The sequence below is a fragment of the Pteropus alecto genome, unplaced genomic scaffold (assembly GCF_000325575.1).
Source record: "Pteropus alecto unplaced genomic scaffold, ASM32557v1 scaffold45, whole genome shotgun sequence".
NCBI lineage: Eukaryota > Metazoa > Chordata > Mammalia > Chiroptera > Pteropodidae > Pteropus > Pteropus alecto.
Genome location: NW_006442491.1, coordinates 9661390 through 9679961, shown reverse-complemented (window position 1 = coordinate 9679961; position 18572 = coordinate 9661390). Strand labels below are relative to the sequence as shown.

The following is an 18572-nucleotide window of genomic DNA, read 5'->3' as shown; positions in this document are numbered from 1 at the left end:
CACGTAAATAAACTTTTCAATACTGCAGACCCAGGATCTTTACCTCTTCATTGCCAATGTCTTCTTTTCCAGGCCAACGTAGTCACTTCCCTGGTCACATCTTAGATACTGTCATCGGCAAAAACTGCACTAGTTCTAAAATCTTGGATTTAAAAAATTCCCAGTCTCTGTCTGCCACCTTTGTTCTACCTGGCCCACTAACTCACAAACCTCCACAGCTGTTTGGAGACTGCCAAAATACTGGCACCATAACTTTCTCATTGCCTATTTATTTCTCTCTTCCCTGTCCAAACCTATGTCTACAACTTCTCATTATAATCACTCCTTTGTGAGCAACCCCCTCTCCCTTTTTCTCTCCCATTCTCTCTCCAGGGAATATTCTTCCTCCAAAACTTTATTTGGCCAGCAAAGGGCTATAGTCCTATGGGACTTGTAATCCTTTAGGACTCTGCCTGAGTGTTAGTTCCTCTGGGTAGCCTTTCTTGACCTCTGTATCTGAACTGAGTATAGTCTGGTATCTCTATCTTAATACCGTGCTTCTTTCATAACACTTACAGCAACTCATAAATATTTTTACTTGATATGTACTTCTCCCCCACCTCCATCTCTTCCACTAGAACATAAGTTCCATCAAGATAGAGATCCTAACTATCTTGTTCTCCTATATTCCCAGTACCTAATGGGATCTTTTGTACGCCAAGTACTTATTGAATTTCTAATATGTATAAGTTTCCTACCCTATAAACAATATATATTATTTTCAATTGTCTATCTGTGGAATCATTATGAAATTTAATCACATGTAAGGACACAAATATAACCTGAATTAATTCTATAATGTAGAAACTATACCACCCATATTCTTTCACTATAATGTAATAAATTCAAAAATATAATGAGATAAAAGGGAAATAAAAAACATGATTTGAACATATCTATAAAAGACATAACCTTTTGTCAAGTGCATCTAAGAAAAAGGAGAAAACGTAAGCAAGTATTAGAAATAAAATTGAGCACATTACACGAGAAGAAAAAAAAAATTAATTGTAAGAATCTTCTTTTAGCTGAAACTTCTTCCTCTTTGCTTTCTCTAGACCTATGCCTAGGAGCCAAGTTCAGTAGGAGAGAGCTGCACAACAGTTCATACAATGGTTTCCCATAGAGGCATAGGTGTCAACTTCAAAAGAGCCTCAACAATGCCCCCCCCAAAACAGGGCAAGTTTCTCTGTCCTGTCATCAATGACAAGCTTATTGTATATAGTATCAGATTCTCTGTATTTAATTAAATTTAATCTAATTGAATTTTTTGAACTCTCTAAGATTGTTTGTTTTCCTCCCCAACTCCCTGCCAGATTCCTCGTATCGACAACCTGACTTTTGACTTCTCAGAGAAAACTACAGCTGTATTAACATGTAAACTCCATAAGATCTTAGTGTGTGTCATTCACTGATGCATCTCAAGCACCTAAGACAGTTTCTGGCTCAAAGCTGTTGCTCAAATACATTTGAGAAGCAAATGTATGTTAGATATACAGGAGTCCTCCCTTATCTATGGTTTTACTTTTCAGTTATCAGAGGTCAACTGTGGTCCAAAAATGTTAAATGGAAAATTCCAGAAATAAACAATTCATAAGTTTTAAATTCCATGCTATTCTGACTAACGTGATGAAATCTCATGTCATCTTACCATGTTCTGTCTGGGACAGGAACTGTCCTTATGAACAGTGTCACCACACAGTATACACTATCTGCCCATTTGCCACTTAGTAGTCATCTCAGTTGTCAGGTCAACTGTCACGGTATTGCAGTACTTGTGTTCAAGTAGCCCATATTTTACTTAATAATGCTACATTCACATAATTTTTATTATAGTATATTGTTATAATTGTTCTATAATTAGTTATTGTTAATTTCTTACTGTCCTTAATTTATAAATTAGATATATATGTATAGGAAAAGACATAGCAGATATAGGGGTCAGTATTATCCTCAGTTTCAGGCATCCACTGGGGGGTCTCGGAACACATCACCCACACGGGTAAGGGGTGACTACTGTCCACAGCTATACCCATCTGCACTTATTCTCTCTCCTCCTCTTCCTATTCAAATGGAAGCAGTGTCCCTCTTCCCAAGACTAAGCCTTCAATCCATGCTTGAATTCCTATCCCCTGCCAGCTTCTCAGGAGTCTTACATCATTGGTTACTCTTTTTCTCTTATTTATACTCTAAACCATTTTCTTCTCAACAGCTTTTAACAGTGCTCAAGTCTGTCCCATTCAAAATATAATTCTCCTTAAACTAATCTCTCCTCCAACTTCCATCTCTCCCTCCTGTCTGTTTCATAGAATTATTTACATTTGCCTCCATAGACCTTGGAGAGTCTCCAAATATTCAAGTGGTACTAGCATCCTGTTTTGAAGATCACAGACTTACTCATTCTAATTTGGTTGTCTTCACAACTTCACTGAAATTGTTCTTGTGTCAGGAATGGCCTACTTGAGCATATATCCAATAATTTTAATACCTCACAAAATATAATGCTGAATCTATATAATGCTGCACCTATTTAATGCTGTTGACTATTACTTCCTTCTTCAAATACTATCCTCCTTATACTTTTCTGGGTTTCTACCTACTTCTTCAGATTCTCCTTTTCTGACTTCATTGCAGGTTCATTCTCTTTTTGTGAATCAGTAAATACAGTGGTCCACAAGGCTCTAGCCTATTTCACTTTAGTCTTACTCAAGCTTTACACTCACAGTTTCAATAACTACCTACAAGCAAATGACTCACAGAGTTTTAGCCCTACCTCAGGTCACCTCTTTGACCCCAAATCTGAATATCCAAGTATCTTCATCCCTCTTTGTCTGCCTCCCTGAATATCTCCAAATCTCCTCAAATTCTAAAATCTTTGAGAATTTTGTCTTAGCCAAGTCAGTTAAATCAAATAATATATAGTAAAAGTAGAAGAACCTAATCCTTCTCAGAGTATACTAAAATTTGCCTACAAAATATTGCATATGCTTTCAGGCAGATTGCACACCAGCAATTACGGAAAATTGAACTGATATTAGCAGGATTGCTAAATTAATGTTAACAGATTTCTTGGTAACAAGGAAGATGCCACTGACATCAAGTTTTGGAAGTATCTCCTTCAGGAGCATGGAAAAGTCCGTGGAAATCTATGCAACCCTCCCTATGTTTTACCATTGCCAAGTTCAATAGCTTATTCTACTTCCACCAGCTCCTTGTTCCTCAAAACTACTGTATATAACTCACTTCTCTCAGTGACAAAAATTGAAGGACCCTGAATCACTCTTCAAGTTCCCACCATACTAACAAATCTAGAAGCAAAGAAGTCCATGATTCCTGCATTCCTGTTACTTATTGATGATGTTTCTCTTGCTCCTATCTATGGGAAACTCTCTGCTTGTTCACTGGGTGCCCATAATTTTCACTCTCTCTCCTGTATCCTACCTTTCCTTTCCTCTATTGTTCTCCTGAGTAGTCAAATATGTTGTAATTTCTCCACCTTAAATACGTTTTCTTGGTCCCATTTCTCCCTTCAGGTAGCCTTTCAGTTTTGTTCTCCTTTATAGCAAAACTTTGTGAAGAAATTGTCTATTCTTCCTTCATACTGTTTCCAGTTTCTCTTTTCTTTCTTGAACCATCGGAATTAGACACTCGCCATCAGAACTGGACACTGGTATTATAAAAGTCACCTCTAATGTAAAGCTTAGGAAGCAGAACAACATCTAGCAAAGGAAAATGAAAAGGACATGCCAATGAAGGAGGAGAAAACCCAGGACCATGTTATGTCCTAAAAACCAAAGAAATAAAGCAAATCAAAAGGAAGAAGATAATGGCGATTCAACAGTTAGTGAGAGGGAGAAATGACCTTTGGATTGTGCAACTTTAAAGTCATGGAGACCTTGACAAGAGTGGATTCCATAGAGACTGGAACGACAACCTTAATGGAGATGGCGCAAAAGAGAACGGGAAGTTAGGAGAGTGATAAAGAGTCCCAAGACCACCCCCGGGTTCAACAATTTGCTGAGAGTACTCACAGAACTCAGCACAATTGTACTCACATCTATTATTTATTGAAGTGAAAGGATATCAAAACTCAACGAAGGAAAGGTGCAAGTGGTGAAGTCTGGGTGAAACCAGGCATGAGCTTCCAAGAGTCCTCTTCCAGTGGAGTCTCAAAGAACATACTTAAGTCCCCCAGCAACAAGTTGTGACATGTGTAAAATTATACCAACCGGAGCAACTCATTAGACGCAAAACCCAAGGTTTTTATTAGAGGCTGGTCACGTAGCAGTCTCTACCTGGCATGGCCCAAAATTCCAGATTCCCAGAGTAAAAGAAGATGTTCAGCATAAACCATATTGTTTATGCAAAGTTTAGACAGTCAGCCACAGTAACCTTCCTAAAACCAAGCTCCCTTGTAAACAGGGCTTTTAAAATGAGGCCTGTGACTTTAACACTTTTCTTCACAAGGAGAAAGAGTAAGCAAGTAGAGACTATTATTTCCATGATTCTGTTGAAAAGAGCATAAGAGAAATCAGATGGCAGCTAGAAGGAATATAGGATATCAAAGGTTTTTATTTTATCTTTAATAGGTGAGATTACTGGATGTTTGAATGATATACTAAAGGGAATGATAAAGAGAGAAAATTTAATGATGCAGAAGAGGAAGGGATACTTAAGTGTGAAAAAGAATGGGATTCAGTACAGAATTGAAACATAAGCCTTATAATGGAAGATGAGAAGTTCACCCATCATATGATTATTTTTGTTGATTGACATAATAAATATGTCTGTCTTAATTATAAATTTTATTAACAAGAGAGTTCAGTATGATGACAACTTACATAATTTAAATATACAAAATCAATAGCTGTCCTATTTTGGAAATTTAATAAAGAAAGCCGTCATTCTCAGTACTAATAGGAAAAATACATCTAGATAGAAATAGACACAATATATGAAGGACTTTTTGAAATACACTATAAAATGTTACTTAAGGGCATAAAAATAGATAATAAGAACTGGAGAGACATATCAATGTTCTTGGAAAGAAAGACTAAATATTATAATAGTATATTTTCTCCTCAACTTACTCAAATTTATCCACTCAAATCAAAACCAATTTCAGAGGGAAGGAATTTAAAAGAATAATTTTAAAACTTTTTATTAACTGAATTATTCTCAAGTTATCTGAATCAAGTTAATTTTGATACATGTCAAAATCTAATTGGATTTTATTGAAGTAAAAATTAAGTACTACATTTTTCTTAATAATGTTTACTTTTACATTACACAAATAATATATAGCAGATCCTTGAACAACATGGGGGTTAGGGGCACTGAACCCCATACAATTGAAAATCTGCATATAACTTTTGATTCCCTAAAACTTAAGTTGTCCCTCAGTACCCTCATGGGGGTTGGTTCCAGCACCTCCACTGGACACAAAAATGTACAGATGCTCAAGTCCCCTATATAAAATGGTGTCGATCAATGCATACAGTAGGCCCTCTGCATCCACGGACTCCCAACCTCAGATCAAAAGCAGTACAGGTGTTTATCGAAAAAGATCTGTGTATAAGTGGACCCATGCAGTTCACACCCATGTTGTTTAAGGGTCAACTGTATAGTAATTGCAGAAATATTCAGAATACACACAAGGACATACTTTTTATTAAAATAAAACCACCTGCAAATGTAAGACCCAGAGATAGCCACTCACTCTTAATATTTTATTGTATGCTCTTCAAAGCTTTTTCTGTTTGCAGTTCTTGATCTGCATGGTACTTAAATGCAAAACTCTCAGTTACTATGTATCATTTATAACTCAGGCCCCCAATAAAATGATTCATATTTCACTTTCTATATTATATCAACATAGTATATATAGTAATTGCATAATGTACCAACTTTGCTTCTAGCTCTTTGGTCCACCAATCACTTCACAAAAAACAGCTATACATCATGATCAGCAACCAATGGTATTACAAAGTCTGTCAGTGATTTGGTCACTGCACATTCGTTATTCCATTCACACACAGGCTGCAAAGCTTGTAGCTGTGTTGCATCCTTGTTCCCCAGTGATAAAACCAAGTGACATTTTAGAAAAATGAAAAATTGAAGGAGGAAATTAGCCAACAAAATGAAAGTTCAGCAAACAAAAAAGTAATGTGAGAAGTAAAATTAAATAGAATGTAAATAAGTTTACAGAAGAAAGAGCTGACTTTTGCAATGTTGACACTGCTACCATTGGAGAGGATCTTAGTGAAGGCTAACTTGTAGACATAAACGAGGGATGTAGTTGTGATGAAAAGATGAAGAGAAAGTGATGCTAAAGATGAAGAGAAAGATGAAGATAATTTTTTATTGATGCCAGCAAAAATCTTCCCATTAAAGTAACTCTCAGAGGTATTTTATGACTTTGGTGGTGCAAAGGATAAAATGTTAGAAGATAATCTAAACTTAAAAAGGAGTATGATAGTTTGCTAAGGCATAGAAAAGATTTGTTCTATAAGTTATATGACAAGAAGAAGGCAAGCACTATTCAAACTACTGTTGATAATTTTTTTTTTAAAGCGAGGCAACCCTTGGTTGACCTCACAGACTAAAAAGACCTTGTCAGCTTACAATCCCTTATTTTACTTATTTGTTTGTTTGTTTATTTTTACGCCTATAGCACCTGGTCTTCCTAGGTGGTCTCCCATCCAAGTACTAACCAGGCCTGACCCTGCTTGGCTTCCAAGATCAGATGGGATCGGGCTTGTTCAGGGTAGCGTGGCCATAGACTGTTGATAATTTTTTATTGAGAAACAAAACATTTTAATTCCCAATGCTTCTAATGTTTTATTTTAGAGTGCACTAAATAAATATTAATTTACTATTTTTTTCATTGCTGTACACACTTATAATCGACAGTAAGAAACAATTTGCAGTCAGTTTTATAGTTCCACACTAGCATGTAAAGCAAGGGCTAACCATATTCCTCTCTCTAGTTCATTCTTCTCTTTCCTTATCTCTTTAACATCGCTCCAAAAATCAGACCAGTGAAAAACCAAGCAGCAACTCAGAAAAAAACAGAACTCAGTTTTATTACACACGGTCCCAGAGGAGCTAGTGCTCTGAAGATCTGGGCAGTAGGCTCAGTTGAAACATCTCCTTATACAGGAAAAATTTTATATAACCTGATTGGTCAGTTTGAACATAAACTGTTACATACAGCAGGAGTTGCTATGCAGATTTTAAGTAGTAACAAACAGAAAGGTGGGAGTTGCTATGGGTAACCAGTAAACACAAATTGTTAGAGGAAGTGGGAGCTGCTGGAGTACAAACAGTTACATTTATAAGTCGAGCAAGGTGCAAGGGAGCTCTTGCATGCTGCAAACAGTTACAGAAAGCAAGCATATTTACAAAAGCAGAAGGCTGATTAGTTTTTAATGAAAGCCCCCAAATTTCCTCATCATCCCCCCCTTTTGATGTCCCTTTAAATTCTTTTTAGGGTATTACCTTTCCGATCTCCTTCTTGATTTCCCTAGACTAGAAATTGATAATTACATAAAGGTCTTTACTTTTTTTTTTCCCCTATGGCCTTAAACATTTGTACATAAAAGATCTTCTTTGACTCTTGCTGTCTTATACTTTACTCCTGATGACAGCCTATTCCTTAAATTTAACACGCGTTTTCTCAAATTCTTCTAGGCTGTGATCTGTATTTTCTCCCTTTTTCTCTTTTGTGTACACTTTTCCGAGGGAGTTTTCTCTAACTTATTTATATGCTTTCCCATACCTAGGTTCCCATTCGGGTGCCACTTGCTGTGTCCAGCAAGTGGTAAATCCTGTCATGTCCAGCGAGGTTCTGTAAAATATATCCTTACTATCTCTAAGCTAGTGCATCACCTCTGAAAGTAAAACTCTAACCTTTGAAGAGGTTATCGGGATCCTATCTGTGCTATATCTGTATGGGCATATGTGCTAGTTCTATTATTTGTTCAGCAAGGTCCCTAACTGCCTGGCTCTAGTCATCTACCTGTGTACGACAGTTAATGAGACTGACTTTCTCATATATGCCTCCCTCTGCTGCTAATAGATACTCTAGTGCTAATCTATTCTGATAGGTGACATTTCTCATCTGAGTCTGCTGATGTGCAAGGAGGGTCAGGGCTTTCCTGGTTTCATCTTAAAACTGTTTATAGTTGGATAATTCGATTTAACAACCAAATAGGGGTATCTTCGATACCTATCTTCTGCCTAAGTGGCAGGCCCACAGTATTGGATTATTTGTTCTGGGGCTATTTATTATATCCTATCTGGTGGTATTTCTTTAACTTGTCTTTTTACCTAAATCTTTATCTTGCCTTTTATCTTTGGCATTACTTCCAGAGCACAAACTTCCTGGCTTAATTTGTTATTTTTGCATTTATTTATCACTCTGAGCCTAATAATTATATTTGGCCTTCGACACTTTTTCAGACTACTTCATTATAGTTTCCCCTATTTGAATTTCTGTTACCTATTGTAAGAGTTGTGGGACCAGGTGATTAAGCTGTTCCCGTTTTCAGAGGTAAGAGGATAAGGAAGATTTTATCATGCTATTTACATATTTTTCCTTTTTAATTCCTGGGGAGGTAGATATAGGCTATGCTTCTACAAATCTAGTAAAACTTATGTGGGACTGTTCAGTCTCAGACTCTGCCTGGGTTCTGCTATACCCTAATTAGCTCTGAAAAACCTGGCTAACGAATTTCTTACTCTTCTCTTTTACCTTTACCTTTTACTGCATGCTTCATTTAAGTTTCAACCAATCTTGTGAGTTCTACCTCTAGCCCGGCTGCACTGTTCTATATGTATTAAAACCTATTGATCATTACTAAAGGTACGTGGGACTGTTATCTCTGGCATTGCCTGGGTGGGAACCAGTTTTATAGTTTCCTAAGGCTACCTGCTCCTTATTAGAGTTCCCTCATATATATAGCAAGAAGTGACATTTAGGGAGTGAGCTATTCCTTCAACTATTCTAAGAAACGAGTTTTTGTTTGGTTGCAACACTGGGGGCCGGGGCCGGTTATTTCTTTGAAAAGGACTTATGAACCTGGTAAACTTGAGTTATACCCTCCCACAGTAGACTTCTCTTGAGAATATGAATTTGAACATAGGGACCTGATCCTGTCCCATCAATACCAAGCATTAATACTTCCCCAAAACTCCAAAGGGGATTATAGAGGTCAGTTATTCTTAACTCTACTGGGTTGCACATATGTTTGGTGCAATTTGATAAGGCTACTTTTTCCTAGATACACCCCTTTCTTATTAGCGTTGTCCTCCCAAATAGCCCATACAATACATGACCAATAGGCACCACTTGTTTCGCAAGAAGTGCTATGGGGATGTATATACTTCTGTCATATAGCTTTCTTCCCAGCTGCGGGATCCACAAGATCTCCCTTCCTGCCCTTGGCCCTGGCTTATAGTATACAAGCATCAAATTTTAAGGTTATCTGAATGCTTGCAAAATGAGGTGCCAGATACTAATTCAGTTAGTTGATTTTTGATAATGTTCTTATTTAAATGTTTTAATATACTAATTCCTTTCCTATGCCCCACCACCTTATACTCTCAAAACTTTGACTTTTTTTTTTTTAAAGAAAGAACCTATGTATTATAATGTGCCTTACAATCTGAAGTTTGGCCAAGCAAATTATGTGAAACTGAATTCTGACAGTACCTGAGTTTAAATATTTCCAAATACACTTCAAAAGATTACCTGAAAATTTTCATTTCTATTTATAGACCATTCAATATTTTATTCCTGTATCTGCTTGATTGTTTCTTTTATTTGCCCTTTTCCTTTCCTACTTGGCAAGATTTGGCTTTGTGTCTAAGGATCCTTTCGTGGTCTATGTCCAGCTTTAGTCTAGTAATAACTACCTTGCTGGGGTGAATGCTCACATGAACAGTTACGTCATTAGCCTTCTCCCGCTGCACTGGCTCAATGTAGATGATGTATTTCTTCCTGTAAACCCAAACTACCTTGCTAATTTGCTGCCCTGAACTTCATCACCTTTCCCAATGGGTAGGGATTGAACATTGTACTTCTGTCTCAGCTCTTTGGAAAGAGGAAAAGACATCATTGAGCTGCACTATGATTTAATTAAAACTCTAGAAGTTATCTATTTTATCAAGCAGATGAATCAAGAATTGCCCTTACATTTTTCCTAGATAAGAATTCGTATCTAATTTGGATTTTACTCTATTCTGGGCTAATATAGTCCTGCCTGTCTATTCTCCCCTGTGTTCCCTCAAGGCTTCTCTCATTTCAGAACTGTTTTAGTGAGGAAGGTTCATGTGAGTTGTAACATACATAAGGCTGATTACCTATTGAGTCTAGTTATAGGTACAGGTCCCTTTTTGAGTTCTTTGACATTTATAGTGGCTATAGAAAATTCTGACCCCTCCCCCCTTTTAGTGACATGGATACACAACTTACAGTTTTGTGCTGTAATTTCTCTCCCTCCCCAATGTCCAATTATAAGGAGTCCCACGATGAAATTCCTCAGGCTTTGGCCATGCGTAGACCAGCCTGCTTCCAGTTTGTAGCTGGAACAGGGCATGTGCCCTTACAGGAGCCAGTGAAATCCATCCGTGCTGTCTATAAAGGGTGTTTCCACAGGAGTCAGTGGTTGATGAACATCTGGACAGTCCAGACGGCTGATCTTTATGTTTAACTACACTGACAAACCAGGCAAAACAGAGATTCTAAATGAATTAGTAGTATTTTAGTTGATTTTACAAATGTACCTGAACTGATACAGCAGTACATAATTCGATGACAATTACCTTATAGAATCTGTGTCATATTGGGCTAAATCCTTTATAAAATTCGACAATCTTATTCTAATGACACCTATTATGATAGATCACTGAACACTTCGGCTAAACCAAATTATGAAACACACTTTAGCAGATATTTCGCATGGTATTTTCAGTTTCTGACTCTATTAGTTTGTTTTAATTTAGGGTAATACATCGAATTAAAATTTACAGTACTCTTTCTTGGTTCCAATATTTTACAGCATAGGATTACCTGTATAGCTTGGAGTGGCTTCTTCTTTCAATCTTTAACCTGTACCTTTTCTTTTGGCTGACAGGGGTGTACCTAATTCAAGAGGGTAGAGGCTCTTCCTAAAGTTTCTCTAGTGATGTGGCAGGGCATTTTCAAGGCTTATTATTAATCCAGGACTTTCTTTCTCCTAACTTCCTTACTATTGGAGGTTTTCGTGGGCCCTTCTAAGATAGGATGACCTTGATATCTTTACAGATAGACCTAGAAACCCCCCTTTAAGGAATTTTCCTGCCTAATTCTTTTCTACGAGCTATGAACCCCTTGTTATTACTCATATGGATGTTGAGGGACTGGAGGTCTCTTCTTCCATATCTGCTTCCTGCCTACTGGGGTTTCATGGAGCTCTCTCCCTTTTCTGCCTTGACCAGGGTGGGGTCTGATAAAGCTAGCTATACTGGTTCCATGGGTCCATTTCATGCATTCAACTTTCCCTGAACTCTGTGGCCTGTAGGCCCTGTGGAGCTTCCATTTGATTCTTAGAGCTTTGGACAAAGCCTGAACTATTTCAGACACAAAGGCAGGTCCATTGTCCAATCCTATAAAGAGTGGTAGCCCGTATCTTGGAACAATTTCCTTCAGTAAGGCTCTGACTACAGCTCGTGTCCGTTCAACCCATCCAGAATAAGTGCAAACTAACACAAGCAAATAATGGTGGCCTCTACAGGGCTTGACCTCAGTAAAGACTACTTCCAGGTCTTTGGACAGCATAGTTCCAATTGACTGCACCCCTGGACGAGGCCTTGGTCTCTGGCCAGCGTCGTTTCGCGCACAAGTCACATACCTGGCGTTGATTTGGGCGCACAGATGTGGGAGCTTAGATATGAAGTAGTAGCAGCTTAACAAACTCTCTAGAGAAGTATTCCCAGAGGGAGTTAATTCATGGCGTTGCTTTATCAGTTGCAAAGCCAGTGTGGCTGAAACAAAGAGTCTCCAATCTAAAAGCTCCCACAAGACTTTCTTCCTCTTATTTCCCCATTCACTGGAAGCCCATTGATCCTCCTCCTTAGTATATCTCGGGGTGAAAGGCAATTCTGGTGCTAGGAGAAACTTGGAGATTGGTTTAGGACCTGTCATAGCACTCGATTGGTTGGCAGTATGTCTAGCTGCCTGATCTGCTAGGAGTTTTCCTCTACTAACACGGTCGGTTCTACACCGGTGGCCCTTGCAGTATATGACTGCTATTTAGAAGGCATCCATACTGCCTCTAGCAGTTGGATTATTTCTTCTTTATTATTTCTTTTCCTCCTGCAGTTATCCTATCTCTTTATAGATGGCCCCACGTATATGCAAGGTGGCAAAAACATACCTTGAATCTGTATAAATTAGCCCACTTCCCCTCGGCCTTCTAGTTGCAGTTCTCGAGCACCTCGTTCGTGACCCTAAGTAACTGGGTAAAGTCCTCTCATTGTTGAAGTTGGTGGCGGATGTCAGTGGAGGACTGGGCCACGAATGCTGCGTTGACTGTGCGCTGGCTGTCTTGTGCTTTGGGCTCAAAAGGAGTATACTTCTGGAACGCCTTGCATAGTCTCTCATACAACTCTATGGGCGACTCCCATGGCTAGCCTTTAATGAAGGGAACGGGAACCATCCCAGCCTGGCCGTTCTTGTTCTGGGCACTCCACCACTGTTCATTAGGCTTCTTTGTTATCATCGGAATTTCGCCCTTCTCAAAAAACAGGTCATTAGCATCGATCTCAGAAAAGTCGCAGAGTCTGCGCGTGTTCTAATGCACTTAGAAATCTGGGCGCGACTCCATTAGGGTGGTGGTGTTCAGGCAGTGAGTTTTATAAAACTCCAACAGGGCTGGCAAGTAGTCAAATCCTAGGTCCCTAATTTTAAAACTGCGGTTGGGCAGCGAATTGATGATGCACTGGGAGACTTGTGCATTCTCGGGCACGGACACTACAGAGTCCTCAGGACAGGTGGGGAAGTCACGGACTAGGAACATGCCGTGGAGTCGGCCCTGGAGTCAGGTTTGCACCTCCTTGCGAGACACTGGCCCGACATACCAAGTGGATAGATCTAATGAGTTGAATTTGAACCTGGTGGAGGATAGGGCACCGGACCGGGTCTCTAGGGCGGGAAGGGGCAGCAAAGGCACTGATGGTAGAAGTCTGTCTGGCAATGGATAATAAAGTGGCCTTGTGGGGACTGACGGGGCTACTGGGGTGTACGGCTGTTGGAAGATAGTTTCTTCCTTCAGGCCCCCTCGGTGGATGGATTTTCCTGACTCATTCTTGTCCTTTTGCTTAGCCGATTGGGCCATAAATTTCTTACTCTGTTCCTGCCTATTTGCGCCAAACCGAACCCACGGTAGCACCATATTAGCAGTTTGCAACCACGTGTCTATGTACGGCCACTGGTCTGGATATCTAGGGGTCCCTGTCACTACCTGATACACTGCCTTTACTGTAGGGAGGTCTAGAGTCCTTTCTGGGGGCCGCCCTACCCTGAATGTGGGCCATTCGAGTTCACAAAGAGTACGAAGCTTTTCTGGATACAGCCTGATCCTGTACTTTTCTGAAAAACCTTCAAAACCTTCCTTAAATTTTTCCAACACACAGTCTAAGACAGCTAGCTTAAAGGAACGCCCTAAATATTTGCAGGAAGCTCCCTTTGAAAATTGGGCACAAAGGCTAATGTTAATATATTCCCTGAAGCTCCAGGGACCTGGATAAGGCAACACAAAACACCAAAATTAATTTGACGACATACAGAATTCTAGTTCTCTATTCAGAAAACCTTTTCATAACATTCACAGCAGAGTAACAGTCTCGGAAATATTAAGTTAGCTTAATTACATAAAATTTCTCCTCAAGGTTTCTTCCAAAACTTTCCTCTACACCTCTTCCTCTCAGAAAATTTGTGAATTTCCCTTCATAAATCTTCTACTTCCACGAACCTTCTTTTATACTTTTTTATTCCCTCAATTTGCCTCTTTTCACTCTTTTAGCAACCACCTCTGAGGCAAATATTTTTCTTTTACCTTCGAGTTAAGCTTCCACTCTTTATACCTTCTATTACCGATACTCTTCTTTCTACTTACTCAAACCTTCGTCGTCATGCCTTATTCCTTCATAGAGATCTGATGTTTCTTCTGCTCGTCTCACGATAGAGAACAATCTCGCCATATGATGGAAAAGGGGTACAGGGTCCGGGAAAATGGAGGGGACGCCACTTGCTTCACCCCGTCTCCGGCCCCTTTCTTCGTGGGAATTTAAGGAGCCTCTTAGCATTGGTGGGTCGGTATAAAACCCTGACCCAGACCACTGGAGTAGACTCCTCATGGAGATCCAGTGGGGCCACCGTAAGCCATATGAGAATCGCCACGGAACCACGGATTGGAGCTTGGCTCTTGCTTTGTTGATAGGTCACATCTCAGTCAATCCACACTCACTCTCTTTTGCACACCTCCCACCATTCCTTAACGTGTGTGTTAGTGAAAAAGCAGCCGCTTCTCCTTAATTCGTAGAGATTGACTGGTTGCCCTCTGGAGAATGATAGAATTCCCCCTTTTACTTAGTGTTGATCCACTTATTCTGCCCTGCAACGGTGATGCAAAGACAAACAAGGGTGGGAAGCCTCCTCCAAAGAGGAGATCATTCAAGTACTCATCTGGCCGTGTCTCCTCTCGGGAAGCTTAGGACGCTTAGCCATAGCGGATTCAGCTTTGTGACTCATGATCGGTCGCTAGTCCGATGCTGCCATAGACCATGTGCTGTTTCACCACGGACCTGCGGAATGAGCCCAAACGAACCCCGTGGCCTTCAGGGGACCTTAAGGGTGCCTAGTTGTGGGGCTACAAACTCACACCTGACTGGCAAACTGGTCAAGCCTCTCACCCACCCAACCATATATTAGGTTAAAATATCACTCCTCCCCCACCAGTATACACGCAGGTTTTACCCTAGGCTAATGCGTCCATGCCTTAACCTAACGCCTCTCTCAATAAGGAGACTTCTAGCCTCTGCCACTGTAGAGACTCCTGACGAACCTGGATATTATCCCTCAGGTTCTGAACCTGGCTATTATGATACAGGTTCCCTGAAAATAAGGAGGTGTTCCTACCCCTCTTCCCTCTGACAGAGGGGTCTGATTTGGGGGCTGTCCCAGGACGTCAGACTGACTTAGCCCTCTGACCTTACTCTCCTTCCCTTTCCTCAGCTAGATTATTCCCCTTAATCTCAAATCTTACCTTGGTAACTTTTCTTCTTTTTGCGGCCATTCCTGATGAGTTGGTCTTTCCCCCCTGTAAGTCCAGCTGGTAGCTCAGCTGTTCCATGGAGTCGGGGTGCCAATCTGAAAGAGAGCCCGGAATACACGTCAGGTGGTGCACCTCCTAAGTCATCTCGGCTCCCTTCCGCCCTGGCCAGGCCAAGCCACCAGCCCTGCGGCTCAAGGGGCCGGCGTGGTTGGAATCTCGCTGGGGCCTCCAAAAATCTTGTGGAAAAACCCCAAAAGCTCCAAAAATCAGACCAGGAAAACCCAAGTTGCAACTCAGAGAAAAAGAGAACTCAGTTTTATTACATTGAGGAACTAGTGGTCTGAAGATCTGGGCAGTGGGCTCAGTTGAAACATCTCTTTATATAGGAAAAATTTTCTATACCCTGATTGGTCCATTTGAACATAAACTGTTACATACAGCATGAGTTGCTATGCAGATTTCAAATAGTAACACAGAGAAGGGCAGGGGTTGCTATGGGTAACCAGTAAATACAAATTGTTACAAGAAGCAGGAGCTGCTAGAGTACAAACAGTTACATTTACAAGTCGAGCAAGGTGCAAAGGAGCTCTTGTAGGAGCTCTTGCATGCTGCAAATATAGAAAGCAAGCACATTTACAAAAACAGAAAGCTGTTTAGTTTTTAATAAAATTCCCTAAATTTCCACATCAAGGCCACTTCACTTGTCAAAGCCAAGGCATCGAAAGCCAAGCTAACCCACCTTAGATTCTTGCTTAGGGCCAACGTATGCCAATTATTAGAGCCCATTATGTAAATATAATAAAGAGAATAATGGAAATAATAATAATTGTAATTGTAATGGCACTTTGCATATATATACCACTTAACAGTTTATAAAACACTTAGGTGTTTGCAACCTATTTATTATACTTTAAATCATTAGCAATGTTTGGGAAGGAGTAATCATCTCCAATTTACTAATAACACAGCTTAGGCTTAGGAAGATTGAGTGAGTTGTCTAAGTTTACTTTGTGTGATAGACTGCAAAAATAGTGCAGTTGCTCACACTTTCGTGCACTCATGCCTTTAGCCATCAAACTTGGCTGTACCTTCCACTCTGGCTCTGGCTCTAGCCACATGACTTGCTTTGGCCAATGAGATATCAGCAAGCATAATGCCAGAAGAGGCTTGAAAAGCTCTTGTACAACTGGACTTTCTCGCTCTTGCCTTCTGCCATCACCATGGGAAGCACCTGCCAGGCTAGCCTGTTAGTTCCAGAAGAAGGAGGAAAAACACTTATAGCAGAGACCAGTCACTTCCACCATCCAAACTATGGTTATACTGACAGCTAAGTAAGAATCTCGACACGTGAGTGAAGAACTCAGTCAAGGCTAGAAGAACTGCTCAGCCTTGCCTGGACTGAACTGCAAGCCTCAAACATATGAACTAATTATATGCTTGTTGTCTTAAGCCACTGAATTTTGGGGTGTTTTTTTTTTTTTTTAGAAAGCATTCATTGTGACAATCCACACAGTTAATAAGATAAAAACTAGGACTAGAAAAGATAATAGGAAAATATTCTTACTGTAGTCACTCTTTATGGATATTGCCAACCCTGTAGGACGTTAGAAAGCTCAGTATTGAAGGCTGAACTCGTCCAGTTTAAAGAGTCCAAATTCCTCTCCATTTCTTGGGGCTTATTCATCTTGAGTAGTTCTGACACTTTTCAGTGAGAGAGGGCAGAAATATTTCTTTATATCATGGACAGCTCATGATTTTCTAACTTTCAAAGTATCCCTCTTATGAGAAAAAATATTTTTATAACACATTATCCCAGGGTAGGCTAAATCATGATTTGTAGACCAGTTGTGACCAGTGAACTGTTAGATAAGGTTACCCATTCATGAGAGGCAGAGGGTATATTAGATGGAAGTTGTATATATAAGTCCCTGGGTCAGAAATGGGAGGACTGAAGAGATGAATAGAGAGGTCAGTGGAGGATGATTCTTTCAAGCCTCCTCTAGCAATTAAACATATAAATGACCCAGTGAAAGAGAGAGGAAGATCATGAGACCTGGAATGTGGGATTTGGATGGGATTTGGCCAGTTGGATCAAGGACAGGGGATGGAGGTAGAGGCAAAGACAATGCTTTGGGGTCCAGATAACAAAGACTTTTATAGTGGAACACAGAATATAAGTCTCGTTTAGAGAGAATAGAATGCAACATAGCATATGCTCTTCAGTATCCCTGAACTTTAGCAGCATTTGGAGTGCAGGGCAAAATCTCTGCTGGTGGAGACACAGTACTTACTTAGGGGGCTTGCCATCCATAGTTCTGATTAAACCATTTGCCACATGCCTTGCAGACACTGAACATTAACAAGCGGTCAAAGTCAAAATCCAGAAGGTTCCTCTGGGCTCAATGGACAATCAGAAATAAATGGGTAGCTCTGAGGTGGGTGATAAGGCCCAGTATTTACATAGGTGGGGACTAGGGACAACAAAATAAATTTTAGTGTTAAAATCGATGCTTAACCTACAGGCTAGTAATGCCAAGAGACTGTTTCCAACTATTACAATTAAAATTAAAAATTAATCTCCATGATGTGATACAACAACTAACAGAATGAGTAGGATGAAAACAAGACAATGTAAATGTTGGCAAGGAAGAAACAAGAACTCTCACACTATATGGGTGAGAGTGCAAATCTGTATAACCACTGTTGGGCAATGTCACTAAAGCTACACAAATGCAAATCCTCTGACCCAGCAATCCTACTTCTAGGTATAAATCCAATAGAAATATAAACCTATGTTCACCAAAAGCATGTATAAGGAAGTCTGAAGCACCATGGAGTGATAAAAATTTGGTTATCTCATAAATAGTAGATACTCTGTCTTCATAGCTCAATCAGGGAATTATGATCTCGGCATTTTAGTGTCCTCATTTTAAAAATGAGGAAAATGATATCTGCTCTGTCTATTCATAGGGTTGATTTGAAAATCAAGTGAGTTAATGGGTATGAAAAAAACTTTGCAAACCATAAAAATTTGTACACATGGAAAGTAGTCTTTCTGAAACAAAGCAAACAGGGGTTTTAATTTTAATTTTTAAATGATTTTGCAATGTTAAGGAGTATCTCCATTTGGCAAATGATAGTAATTGTGTTTTGAATCAACTTTTAAAAAGCAGGTTTGTCAATTATATAATGGTCTTTAATGTACCCAGATTGTTGCTT

At 39.7% G+C, this 18572-nt stretch overlaps 2 pseudogenes; both read right to left on the bottom strand.

Moving 5' to 3' along the window:
* Nucleotides 1-6700: 6700 nt before the first annotated feature.
* Nucleotides 6701-6819, bottom strand: LOC112471373 (annotated as a pseudogene).
* Nucleotides 6820-7104: 285 nt separating this feature from the next.
* LOC112471027 lies at nucleotides 7105-15450 on the bottom strand (annotated as a pseudogene).
* Between the last annotated feature and the right edge of the window lie 3122 nt (nucleotides 15451-18572).